Source organism: Cervus elaphus, chromosome 19, assembly GCF_910594005.1.
Source record: "Cervus elaphus chromosome 19, mCerEla1.1, whole genome shotgun sequence".
NCBI lineage: Eukaryota > Metazoa > Chordata > Mammalia > Artiodactyla > Cervidae > Cervus > Cervus elaphus.
The window spans coordinates 25,819,230-25,832,974 of record NC_057833.1 but is presented as its reverse complement, the minus strand read 5'-3'; the positions used below and the strand labels follow the sequence as shown (position 1 = coordinate 25,832,974).

Here is a 13,745-nt window from a genome sequence, read left to right as displayed (position 1 = left end):
TGTGGTGTTGGAGAAGACTCTTGAGAGCCCCTTGGACTGCAAGGAGATCAAATCAGTCCATCCTAAAGGAGATCAGTCCTGGGTGTTCATTAGAAGGACTGATGCTGAAGCTGAAACTCCAATACTTTGGCCACCTCATGCGAAGAGTTGACTCATGGGAAAAGACTCTGATGCTGGGAGGGATTGAGGGCAGGAGGAGAAGGGGACGACAGAAGATGAGATGGCTGGATGGCATCACCGACTGGATGGACATGAGTTTGAGTAAAGTCCGGGAGTTGATGATGGACAGGGAGGCCTGGCATGCTGTGATTCATGGAGTCGCGAAGTGTCAGACATGACTGAACGACTGAACTGAACTGAAGGGCAGGGCGTGTGGGCGGGGCCACGGGCAGAGGCGTGGCTACAGGCAGAGGGGCGTGGCCTCGCGGAATGTGACGTTTCAAACCTGGGCTTCCGCGAGCACACTGACCAACGTGGCCTCAGATCCGGACGTTTGGACTCGGGTGTGGCCAGATGCGGCAGCTGGGAGGAGTCCAGAGCTTCTTCCCGCCCGTGCGGGGTTCAGCCACAACTGCCTAGGTAGGAGAAGATTTAGCTCTGCGCAGTTAAAACTTTTCAGCTTCCCAGGCTGGCTGGGGAGGAAGGGGGCCTTCAGGAGGAAGCTTGAGGAAGTTGGGGAAAGTAGGAGCTCTTTTCATCCTTCTCACCCTTCGAACGAGGAACGTTTTCTACTGATAACTGTAATAAGTAGCCAAGAAATCATTGCCTGCAGGCAGTTAAAGACAAGGAATTCCAAACTGGGTCCCTGTCCTCTTCGCGGCACACCCTGTCACATCTGACGAGAAAGAACAGACCAAGATCTTACTTGGTTTATGAATAACAGACTTTTACTTTTTATTTTGTTTTATCCTAACCTGTATTCCTTGATAAAGTGTATGATATGAGGTTATTTATCTCTTGTCAAGCGAAAGAGGATCACTATTTCAGAGTTCAGATTTTATTATAGGTTGTTGTCTCCCTAACTCATGATATTACTGAGGAAACAAAGGCGTCCAATATCACTGAGTATGGTTTTAGGTAGAGACACTCTGAGCGCTCTCTTTCTCTAAGGCACAGACCATGTCTTCATCTGAGTACTCTAACATCATACCTGGTATAAAATGTGTGCTCTGAGATAGCTGGTGTATGAGAGAGGGAAAGAATGGTTGAATGAGTGAATATCTTAACAATCTGCCATTCAAAGGTGATTCAGCATGAACATTGAAAAAGTGTCAACCTTGTTTAAAGTTTGCTTTTCACAGCACTTGTCTAGAAAATATTTATTTACAGGTGTCAATAAGAATCTTTTTGGAACACCAACAAAATGTTTGCCATGTTTAATAAGCCACTAGTTTTAAATTAATGCATAAAAACTTATTTGTAATGATAACTATTTTTTAATCCCCTATTATTAAATTTAATGTGCTAATGATGTTATTATACACACAAAGGGGCTTTGGATCTTTTCAGATTTCACCAGTGAGACCTTGGGTGCCACAGAGATGCTATCTTTTAAATATTATTGCAGATTGGATGGACTGTTTTCCTCCAAATGGAAAAATAAATTAGGACTCAATAATAATATTTTAGAGTTTTTTTTTTTTTCCCCTTCATGTCCAACAAAAGCTCAAGAATTTTTTTGTCAAGGGAACTATAAAGGTAGAAGAGAAAAAAATGCACCGGAAGCCAGAGAGAGGCTGGAATCCTTCTAATCACCTAACTCTGCATACAGCATATCATTTTTCTTCACTGTCCTGATTTGAATAAGGAATGAAATATTGATTCTGATATGGGAGACAGGGATATGACTGGAGGCAAGACCATGTTTTGTAGTATTTCAAAGAGGTTTTTAATTTTTCAGCCTATTTTTCAAGTGCACCTAAACTGGTGAGTTGCCATGGTGTGTAACACAAGTGCATAATCAAGGTAGAACTGAGATTTTTCTTTGTTCCCAAAGTGGACTTTTCAGTGAAGTACCTTTTCAACCTTGTTCAACCTGTTACTCATCAGTGTTATTATAACCAAATAGCTACAACTTCCAATCTGGTCATTTTCAAAGATATTTCCCAAAGAGAAATAATTTTAAAGGCCATTCAGGAAAAATACCCTCTTCTTTTTCTTTGCCACAGTTTGAAATGGAAAATAACTACTTGTTACAGTATCTGCCCTAAATTCATAAAGTTGTTCATCTTTTGAGCAGTGAAACCAGTATGTTGGAAATTAATCACAACCTAAAGGAAAACAACAAATGAACATGAATAATCATTGTTATATACAGGATCTTAAAAAGGTCTCCAGGCATAAATCCATAGTTTCTTCCTAACAGCAGGACAGTTTTTTCTAATTAAGACACACAATGACTAGAACCACAAATCTCCACACAGAATTTGACTGCAATTTCTTTTTCTTTGTTTTATGTGTTGTATCAGTTGAAAATAGATGAATAGGTAGCCAAACCATGGAGGGCTATGGTAACAAAAGCCATACAAACACCAAATGCTCAAGGGCTTTTAAATCCTTTTGCATCAGGGAGCCCAGATTATTATCTCTCAACTAGTATAAAATATTGGAGAAGGAAATGGCAACCCCTCTGGTATTCTTACCTGGAGAATCCTGTGGACAGAGGAGCCTGGTGGGCTGCCGTCCATGGGGTCACAGAGTCAACACAACTGAAGCGACTTAGCATGCATGCATGCATTGGAGAAGGAAATGGCAATCCACTCCAATATTCTTGCCTGGAGAATCCCAGGGACAGAGGAGCCTGGTGGGCTGCCCTCTATGGGGTCGCACAGAGTCGGACACAACTGAAGCGACTTAGCAGCAGCAGCAGTATAAAATATATTGAGTCATCTTCCTGGAATGTGACATTCAAATTGTAACATTTTGCTCCCATGAAGAGCCTTGTTGAGTTTTTTCAGGGATGTTAATAAAATAAAATATTACAGCAGTCTAGTTTAAAGATCACTGAAGTAGAGACTATAACTTATCATAGCTCTGGCTAGATTTCAAAATATACAAGGTGAATAAGCATGAGTGAGGGGTCCAATAGAAAGACCATTTTCCTAACTGTCTAATTTTTTTCAATCGATGAGCAATAATAACAATAAAAAATGATGAGAGCAATAGTATAACAGCATTTTTCAAGCACTTACTATTTACCAGGAAACCTTTTATTACTCTTTACAACAACCATGAGCTAGATATTATCATTAACCTTATTTTGTAAATTAGGAAACTGAGAGCACAATGGCCATTACTGATATCAAAAATCATTCCAAATACTCCATGGGATGGGAAAAATAACTATGATGGCAAAGATTCAGCTTTACCTCTACATTTTAGAAAACCTGAAGGGGTAAGTTCATTTACATACTATAAGATTTGATATAGATCTATATACACCTAAGTATGTCTATTATGAAACTTTGAGGATTCATATATTTGAATCACTAATATTTCACAAATTTTAGGCAACTTTGAAAGGTAACTGAGCTGATTTTATGCAGGATAAGCATTAGAATGTATCCTTTAACCCTGAGAAGTTGAAGCTGAAGTCACATTGCAGTCTAGAATGCAGTCTCCACCTGCATGACAGGTGGAGAATTGATATGGTGTTGAGTAGATCATTTAAAGGGGAATATTTCAGACTAGTATTATCACTGAATAGAAATAAAAATTACCAGTAGAAACCAGAAGTTCTTGATTTCAGTTTCTTTTTGTAGAGGAATTAGTCATTCTGTTTACTTAAATAATATTTATTAAACTATAATATTATATAAGAGTAAATCATTAATAAATTAAATCTTATTGATAAATAAGATTAATATAAATAATACAATTTATTTGAGATTTACTTAAGTTTTATGTGTACTTTTCAAGAGTAAGTATTAATACATGGAGTCAAAGTTAAGACAGATTAAATTCCCTTTAACAGAGAAAGGAACTTGTCTATAACTCTGAGCTATTGTTTTTAAAATGTAATTGAAAATATTGGTCTTGCTTTTCTTCAGGCGCCTTTAGCTGTTACTTATTAGGATGATAGTTGCACATGTTAGTTTAAAAGTTATTGGCACTCAACCTGGGCCTGTGTTTCTCCGCTAGAATAACTTTCCTTAGGAAATTCCAATTCTGGTTGTTCATCTGATTTCACATGCATGAATGCTTCAGTGCTCTCCTACCAGTTATCACTTAAATTCCTATTAGCCAGCATAACTCAAGCAGAAGAATTCAATGCTGTCTCTAAAGATCACCTAAGTTATAGTTTGAGAAGACACTGTATTGTCACCATCCTCTTCCAAAAATACTGCATTTAACTTGTTAGAAATCAGCTCAAGTTTGTGAAGTTTTAACGAAGGTGTAAGGAGCAAAACTATGGCTACCACTTCACACCCCTGTTCAATAGACATTTGGAAACCTAGGTTTAAGTTGTAGGAAAAAAAGAATGCAATACTACCATGGCCTCCACAATCAGCCCTCAGCATATATTCCCAAATGTAACATGTCTCTTCTACTTTAGGGAAGTGTGTGTTTTGAGCATCTATGTGATTCCTGCTCAGATGATGAGGATAATGTAGGCATAGATGGCATCTCAATCTTCTTAAGTACTGGGGACAAAGTTTAAAGACTCTCAAAAGTTCAGACCTCAGTTAATCCCCCCATATTTTATATTCACTAATGTAGTTCACAGTGAAGAGAAAACATCATGTTAAACATGAGAGTCTATACATTACAAATCACAGCATCTATTCATTTAAACATTGCAACATGACTATGTACAGATTCCTTCAAATGTTGCCCATGCTCTCATTGGTCAATTCCATGAATACAGAAAAGGAAGTATGATCTACAATTCATAGAAGCTCTATCTTCTCACACAGTTTCCATCTCTTTCCATTTTTCTCCCAGAGATTCTGCCTTTCATGGGCCTGCATGTTACTCCGCCCGTGTCACAGAATTTGTTCAACCAGTACCCACATGAAACTGGTCGTCTGGTTTTGGTCTTATCTTCCAGTAGTAGGTGACTACCAGTGTTTTCCATTTATCACTCCATCTACCTAATTCTCAATATTTTTCATTATTCCAAATCTTTCATATCTACAATATACTCGCAAGAATAATGAGATGGGGCTGGATTATGGGCAGGGAGGAAAATGTAGTTTTAAAATGTTCCTCAAGAGCCTGCCTCATCTCTTCCTCCTGGCTTGAGAATGCCTCTTCACTTTGGGACGTGCATACCAGGAGATGTTGCCCTATGCTGGTATAGATGTTTTAAAGTGAAGGCTGAGGAAAGTTGATTCCATGAATTTTTGTAGCAGAATTCTGGAGTGAGCTCTTGAGGCCTCTTTTCTTTTAAAGTCAGAATGTGAGAATGCAGAGAGGGACTGTTTGTACATACCAATCAGAGAGAACTCAGTAATGATTTAAAATAGCCTCTTTGAGTAAATATTTAATAAAATTGAAGCTCAGGTTCTTTTTTATGCCTATTTCTCCAACTCAAGTAGTTACCCTTAAGAGGACAGAGGAAGAAACTCATCATCATAGCAATCAAAATGGGAAGGGACCTTGTATCAGCACCATTCTGGTCCTCCCTGGCCTCTATTGATAGAGCCTTCTTTCCACCTTTTTCTTAGGATTGAGTGTGACTGAAGTATGGTTGATTCTGAGGTCACTGATCTAATTATCAGGTCATCATATTTACTAATTAATATATCTACAGCTGCAGGGAGATTAAGTCATAAAAAAATCAAGCCTGGGGGGAATTTTTTTCCCCTTACCACAGCTAAACTTTAAAAATTGTTTATAATGAGAGCAAGCAACTTTTTCATGCCCACTGCTATTTGTTCAGGCTCCTCAGGGCCTTCAGAAACACAGGCAGAGAATTTCTTCTCTCTCTTCACTCTACCCAACATACACACAGACTAATAATTTACAAGCCACTCACATGAACTGCATTTCATTTGTGTGATTTTGCCCTCCTGGTGAGTTCTATAGAAAAACATCTGATTTACCGTCAAATTATTTCCATGACTTATAACTTATATTTTCAAACAATGCAGAGACTGTAGCTGGGGGAGAAGAGAGCACGTGTTTAGGAAAATCTTACCTCTATTGCCTTGAACATATTAGAGATATTTTAAGTTCCTAGCTAACTCTTATATCTCGATCACCTGCAGGTGTGTTTCTATTGTCTATTTTTCCTTGTGATTTTTTATTTTTTTTCTTGGTGTTTGGGGGCCACACTTAGTAATTTTGTATTCAGTGTTGAATATTTTGTATAGGAGGCTGTAGAAGATTCACATGACGTATCATCCTCTATAATGGATTCCTCCCTGCCTTCACTAAGCAGACAACACAGTTGTTCATCTTAATTTAATCAGGAACTGCTATATGTTGAGGCTGGGCTGCAGGCCTGAAAATAGTTTATCTCTAGCTTCTCAAGAGTTTCCAGCTGTATATCTGATGTTTCTTTAAGGCCATTTCTCCTGCAGGTCTCACAAGACTGTCAGAACTTTGCATTGCTTTTGAGAGGCCTTCTACTTAGGTCTTCAGTATCTTGCCTCTCCCCTCCCCGTACCAAATTGGCAAATGTCCCCCAGATAAAAATGGCTGTAAAAGTCAGCTCATTTTCATGAAGAAGTTATACCCTATCTATTTTTCACTGCCTCCCATCTCTCCAGTACACTCAAACTGATGATTTGGTATTTAATTCTGCTTTTTCACTTAGTCTCAGCAGAAATTCTGTCTGCTACCAACAAGTCCATCCCACCCATAATGCAGAAGTTATTATGTAACTGAATAATTTGAATGATATATTTTGTCTAGGTTCAAATTGTCAAAATAGTAATTTTAAAGTATCACTTTTTTTTTAAAGTTTGATATACATCAGAACTTTCCTCAAAGAAGTTTTTTGGTTTCATGGTTCTCTTTTTCTGGGATCGACTGGGAAAATATTAGTCAGTGATTAATATACAGTCAGTTTCCAAATATCACACAACTCTGTAAACCTGTAAATCTTCATTAAATGTAACTGAAACATGATTGAACAAATAAAAAAATGTATCTGTAAACTATTTGATATCTTCTATCAATTCCAAAATTAATTTCTCATAGACAAATGCATTTCTGCAAAATAAGTATCATAATTTATACTATAAAAAGTTAAGAAGAAACCTTCAAGTAATAATACTAAAAACTATACAAGTAAGAAATTCAATTCTTCTTTTTCTTTACTTATTTTTGATGGGTGAAGAAGGGACAGTGTAAGTAGATGAGAAGAGAGGCCCAGGGGGCTCTTTTTGTTCATTTACCCTCTTTATATATCCCAGAGGAGGGTAGAGGGAAGCTGCCTATGCCTGGAAATGAGGCTAAGTGCTTCTAACCTGGGGACAGAGGTAAGAGAGGATATGTGCCTGGGCAACTTGAGCCAGAGGCAGAGGGGTGCTGGGGAGAATACATGATGCTTGTTGCTTTGTATGTTTCATGGGGAAGCACTAACCGTGAATAGTTCACAGGTCTGTAAACTGAGCATACTGGCTTCAAGAAGGGGAGCAATGAAGTCAAATTAAATGGGTCATTTGTGCAAAAATAGCTTAAATGAATATATACAAGATCTAAGTAGTTCCATCTGAAAGTACTTCATACTTGTTGTTTAGCTGTTCAGTCATGTTCGACTCTTTTGCGGCCCCATGAACTGCAGCTCTCCAGGCTCCTCTGTCCATGGGATTTCCCAGGCAAGAATACTGGAATAGGTTGCCATTTCCTTCTCCAGAGGATCTTCCTGGCCCAGGGATCAAACCGACATATCTTGCTTACAGGCAGATTCTTTACCGCTAAGCCACCAGGGAAGCCACTTCATACTTTAATAAAGTATCAAACTAGAACTCTTGCAAAGAATCAGGTAAACTCTACTAGTTGGCTCAGATATATTTATGATGTAAAATGGGTTGGCATGCATAGGAAGGCAGATAAACAGTTCATTTTCTAACCTCCCTCCCTCTCTTCTATGCCAGGGTCTATAGGAAGTACATATAGCATTGTACCATTAATCCTTAGGCCAATCATACAAAAAATCTAATGCAATAGTTTCTCAAGTGTTAAAAATAACTTTTTATTCTTCACTCTCCAAAGGAAAAGACAATTTAGGGATTACTAAGCTAAAAATACTGTAAATGTATTAGAAAATATTAAATTGGCAATAGTCATAGTTCTATTATATAACATGTTTTGAGATTAGGAGATTTCTGTGTTCACTCTCCACCTGTTTCCACTCTACTCCAAAAAACAGTTTACAGAGATTTATGATTATCTTAGGTGAAAATAAATATCCAGTTCAACCTCAGGGAAAATAATTTAGGAGCAGTCTCATATTCATGCCTCAGGTTCTCCTTGTGAGGTAAGAGCGGCAGATATTAATTATTCATGCATTACCCACGGTGCACCCATTTTATGGATCATGCACTATTTGACTGGTTATATATGATTACAATGAAAGTAGATTAGCTATCCTGCTTGTGATGGATGTTCTCTCATTTTACCAGTTGCTCTCCAGGACACAAAATCCACAGGGAATAAATATCCTGAGATTCAATTTTTATGTAAATATTAGTTGCCAACTTGTTGAAACTGAAGAAGAAAAATGATGTGTGTGCACATCTGTAAACAAAGTTTCACAATGTAAACCAAAGCATCAACTGTTAAACATTATTAGTATGTTTTATAAATATTATGTTTATAATTTGTTCATGATATAACATATATGTGCTATGTTTAAAACTATAATAGCTACTGTTTGTGGAGAACAGATTAAATGCCAGATGATGAATCGGTTTCTAAAAAACATTGCTTTTTGTTAATCCCTATAAGGAATGAATTGGATGAAAAAACCAAGATCCATCAAACTAAAGTAACTTAGTGAAAGTTTCTTCAGCAAAAAAGAAAGATTTATGATTTGAGCTCAGATCTCAAGTCTAAAACACAGGTCCTGTCTCCTACGCTATTTTGACTTATTGAGCTTGGAACACACTATCGAAGAAGTTAGCAGCTTTGAACTCTTACTTCCAAGCTCCTATGAAGAACAACCCATTTTATTCATCTTTACAATCCACCCTTATGACTTATCAAATCCCTTATGAATATACAGTGGAAGTGAGAAATAGATTTGAGGGACTAGATCTGATAGACAGAGAGCCTGATGAACTATGTATGGAGGTTCATGACACTGTACAGAAGACAGGCATCAAGACCATACCCAAGAAAAAGAAATGCAAAAAAGCAAAATGGCTGTCCGAGGAGGCCTTATAAATAGCTGTGAAAAGAAGGGAAGCAAAAAGCAAAGGAGAAAAGGAAAGATATACCCATTTGAGAGATATACCAGAGTTCCAAAGAATAGCAAGGAGAGATAAGAAAGCCTTCCTCAGCAATCAGTGCAAAGAAATAGAGGAAAACAATAGAATAGGAAAGACTAGAGATCTCTTCAAGAAAATTAGAGATCCCAAGGGAACATTTTATGCAAAGATGGGCTCAATAAAGGACAGAAATGGTAGGGACCTAACAGAAGCAGAAGATATTAAGAAGAGGTGGCAAGAATATACAGAAGAATTGTACAAAAAAGATCTTCATGACCCAGATAATCATGATGGTGTGATCACTCACCTAGAGCCAGACATCCTCGAATGTGAAGTCAAGTGGGCCTTAGGAAGCATCACTACGAACAAAGCTAGTGGAGGTGATGGAATTCCACTTGAGCTATTTCAAATCCTGAAAGATGATGCTGTGAAAGTGCTTCACTCACTATGCCAGCAAATTTGGAAAACTCAGCAGTGGCCACAGGACTGCAAAAGGTCAGTTTTCATTCCAGTCCCAAAGAAAGGCAATGCCAAAGAATACTCAAACTACCACACAATTGCACTCATCTCACATGCTGGTAAAGTAATGCTCAAAATTCTCCAAACCAGGCTTCAACAATACACATGAACCATGAACTTCCAGATGTTCAAGCTGGTTTTAGAAAAGGCAGAGGAACCAGAGATCAAATTGCCAACATCTGCTGGATCATAGAAAAAGTGAGAGAGTTCCAGAAAAAACATCTATTTCTGCTTTATTGACTATGCCAAAGCCTTTGACTGTGTGGATCACAACAAACTGTGGAAAATTCTGAAAGAGATGGGAACACCAGACCACCTGACCTGCCTCTTGAGTAACCTGCATGCAGGTCAGGACGCAACAGTTAGAACTGGACATGGAACAACAGACTGGTTCCAAATAGGAAAAGGAGTACGTCAAGGCTGTGTATTGTCACCCTGCTTATTTAACTTATACGCAGAGTACATCATGAGAAACACTGGGCTGGATGAAGCACAAGCTGGAATCAGGATTGCTGGGAGAAATATCAATAACCACAGATATGCAGATGACACCACCCTAATGGCAGAGAGGGAGGAGAAACTAAAAAGCCTCTTGATGAAAATGAAAGAGGAGAGTAAAAAAGTTTGCTTAAAGCTCAACATTCAGAAAACTAAGATCATGGCATCTGGTCCCATCACTTCACAGCAAATAGATGGGGAAACAGTGGAAACAGTGTCAGACTTTATTTTTCTGGGCTCCAAAATCACTGCAGATGGTGACTGCAGCCATGAAATTAAAAGATGCTTACTCCTTGGAAGGAAAGTTATGACCAACCTAGATAGCATATTAAAAAGCAGAGACATTATTTTGTCAACAAAGGTCCGTCTAGTCAAGGCTATGGTTTTTCTAGTGGTCATGTATGGATGTGAGAGTTGGACTATAAAGAAAGCTGAGCGCTGAAGAATTGATGCATTTGAACTGTGGTGTTGGAGAAGACTCTTGAAAGTCCCTTGGACTGCAAAGAGATCCAGCCAGTCCATCCTAAAGGAGAACAGTCCTGGGTGTTCATTGGAAGGACTGATGTTGAAGCTGAAACTCTAATACTTTGGCCACTGATGTGAAGAGCTGACTCATTGGGAAAGACCCTGATGCTGGGAGGGATTGGAGGCAGGAGGAGAAGGTGACAGAGGATGAGATGGTTGGATGGCATCACCAATGCAATGGACATGGGTTTGGATGGACTCCAGGAGTTGGTAATGGACAGGGAGGCCTGGCGTGCTGTGGTTCATGGGGTCGCAAAGAGTCAGACACGACTGAGCGACTGAACTGAACTGAACTGAATTATCCACCCAGGAAAGAGCCCAGTATTTTCACTTAGTAGGAATTCAAGAAGTGTTTGTTGACTAATCAATGTAATGAATGCCTAACAATAATCCATCCATATAAGCTTCTCTCAGGAAGGTAAGCATATAGACCTTCAAGTGTTTCTTAAGCATAAATACCTAAAGCATACTGTCTTCCTGTCAGACTGCTTCATCAGTGCCAGCCCAAGTACCAATTTAACTGCATCCACATCCAGCATAGAAATGTGCTGGCTCAATGCCAGCATGGTCACCCAGCCACCTGTATCAGACTCCACTGGAGTAGACTGAAATTGGACATGCACACAGCACCAGCAAAGTAGCATTACCAAAAAAAATAATTTTCTAGGAAAATCTAGCATGTTTTAATATTTCAAAAAAGTAATGATCATAACACTGAAACTTGTTGAACATTTTAAAAATGTATTTAATAGTTTGGTATTGTTTCTCTTCACACTTTTAATTTGGAGTGGTAGGGAGTTGGAGTGGGAGAGTCAGGAGGTGGTGCATATACTGTAACCACTTAAACACTTTGGACATCTTGTATTTCTAGTACAGCCCTCCTCTGCTTATAAAACATGAAGACTCCTAAGATCACTGCTGACCCAGTAAACCAAAATTTGTTGGACCTGGAACCTAAGAGGCCTCAGAAGATTATGATGCATATTAATGTGCGATCTCCCATTCAACCGTAAACTCCTTGAGCATGGAGGCAATCTCTGCTTCAGCATTGCATCCCAGTGCTGACCCAGGTCATGACACCGGGTGTTGCTTAGTCAATCATGAATGATTGCTGAATGAATGGAATTCTTAAGGTAGATTTTTAGATATCATTAGTGTATCCCACTCTTACATTGTCTACTTTACGCCACGAGTCTTTTTGCTTCCAGCTGAGTACACTGTGTTTTTAACAAACAAGTTTTGATTATGTTGAAAGTAACGTGAGGTACACCTGAGATCAACACAACATTGTAAATCAACTATAGTCCAGTAGGATATAAAAATTAAAAATAATGTGGCTGTGATGGAACCTAGAATCAGAGCCTTTAGACCAATTTCAAGTCCTGCTGTTACCACTAAACAGGGCTGTGCCCTCTCTGGCCCTCATCTCTAAAATATAGAAATTGGAGTAGATGTATCCTATGATTCCTCTCCATTTCTAAAAAAAAAAAAAATCATTTTTCATGTTTAAAAACATTTGTTTTAAAATAATGCAGTGTCTATTATTTAAAATTAAACATTTTAGTACAGTTTTACTTAATTATTGTTTCTTGAAACTATAGGATTTACTTTGTCAAAAATCATGGACTACACATGTTTGTATCAGATACTTCAGTGGTGACCAACCCTCTGTCTGAGCATTCTAATAATAGTGTGAATTGTAAAGGGAAAAATCACCATGTAGCCATCATCACAGCTAAGATTCATGCACACAAGAATCATCAATGGATGCTATATCAAGAGAGGCAGTTTGATGAAGAACACAAAAACTGCAGGTTTTAAGTATCTCCGCACAGACTGTAAGTTGCAACAGTGAAATCTTTCTCTGGAGAAACTAGAGAACAACTTGGCCAGGTGATTAAAATTTTCATCACTGGACTTCCCTGGTGGTCCAGTGGTTAAGAAGTCATCCGCCTGCCAATGCAGGAGACGCGGTTTCCATCCCTGGTTTCCTGTTGGAAAACTAAGCCCATGCCACGCACCACAATGCTGACCCTGCACTCTAGAGCCCTCACGCCACAGCTACTGAAACTTGCACGCCCTACAGACCATGGTCTGCAATAAGAGAAGATGCCACAATGAGAAGCTTGTGTACCACAGCAAAGAGTAATGCCCACTCACCACAACTAGAGAAAGCCCATGCACAGCCGTGAAGACCAAGTGCAGCCAAAAATAGTAAATAGATTAACTTTTAAAACTTTTTAAAAAATTGCATCACCAAAGAAAGACAAGTGCATCGTGTGATTTCAAATGTGGGACCCTGAGAAAGAAGACACATCAGTGTGTGATATAATCTTACTGGGGATGTTTAACCCAATTCTAAATATGCAGAAGTATCTACCGAATCAAGGCAGAGTCTACTGAATTGCTGGTTCTTACTCTTAAAAAAATGCCAACACTTTGGACAACAAAGAAAGGCTAAGGGAACTGGTTCAGAGTAAGACTAAAGAGATGTGACAACTATATGCAATATATCACCCTGGACTCGATCTTATACTGAAGGAAATAGTACTAAAAAGGATGTCATGAAGACAGTTGACAAAACGGAAATAGGGACTATAGATTAAACAACAGCATAGTATCAATGTTAACAATCCTGGATTTCATAACTATATTGTGTTACATAAGTGAAATATCCTTGATTCTAAGAAATATGCACCAAAGTAACAAAGGGTAATGAGACATGATGCATGCAACCTCCTCATAAATTACTCTGAAAAAAATGAATAATATACATTTACATACATGAATGTGTTTCTCTATAGCTGTCTACACTACACA

At 38.5% G+C, this 13,745-nt stretch overlaps 1 protein-coding gene across 1 annotated transcript in view; it reads left to right on the top strand.

Moving 5' to 3' along the window:
- Nucleotides 1–269: 269 nt before the first annotated feature.
- The window catches only part of SPATA16 (spermatogenesis associated 16), a 244,465-nt gene continuing 230,989 nt past the window's right edge, over nt 270–13,745 (top strand). The window contains exon 1 of the mRNA XM_043874568.1: nt 270–579. The gene's annotated coding sequence lies outside the window, so the exon portion shown is untranslated. The remainder of the gene's footprint in view (nt 580–13,745) is intronic.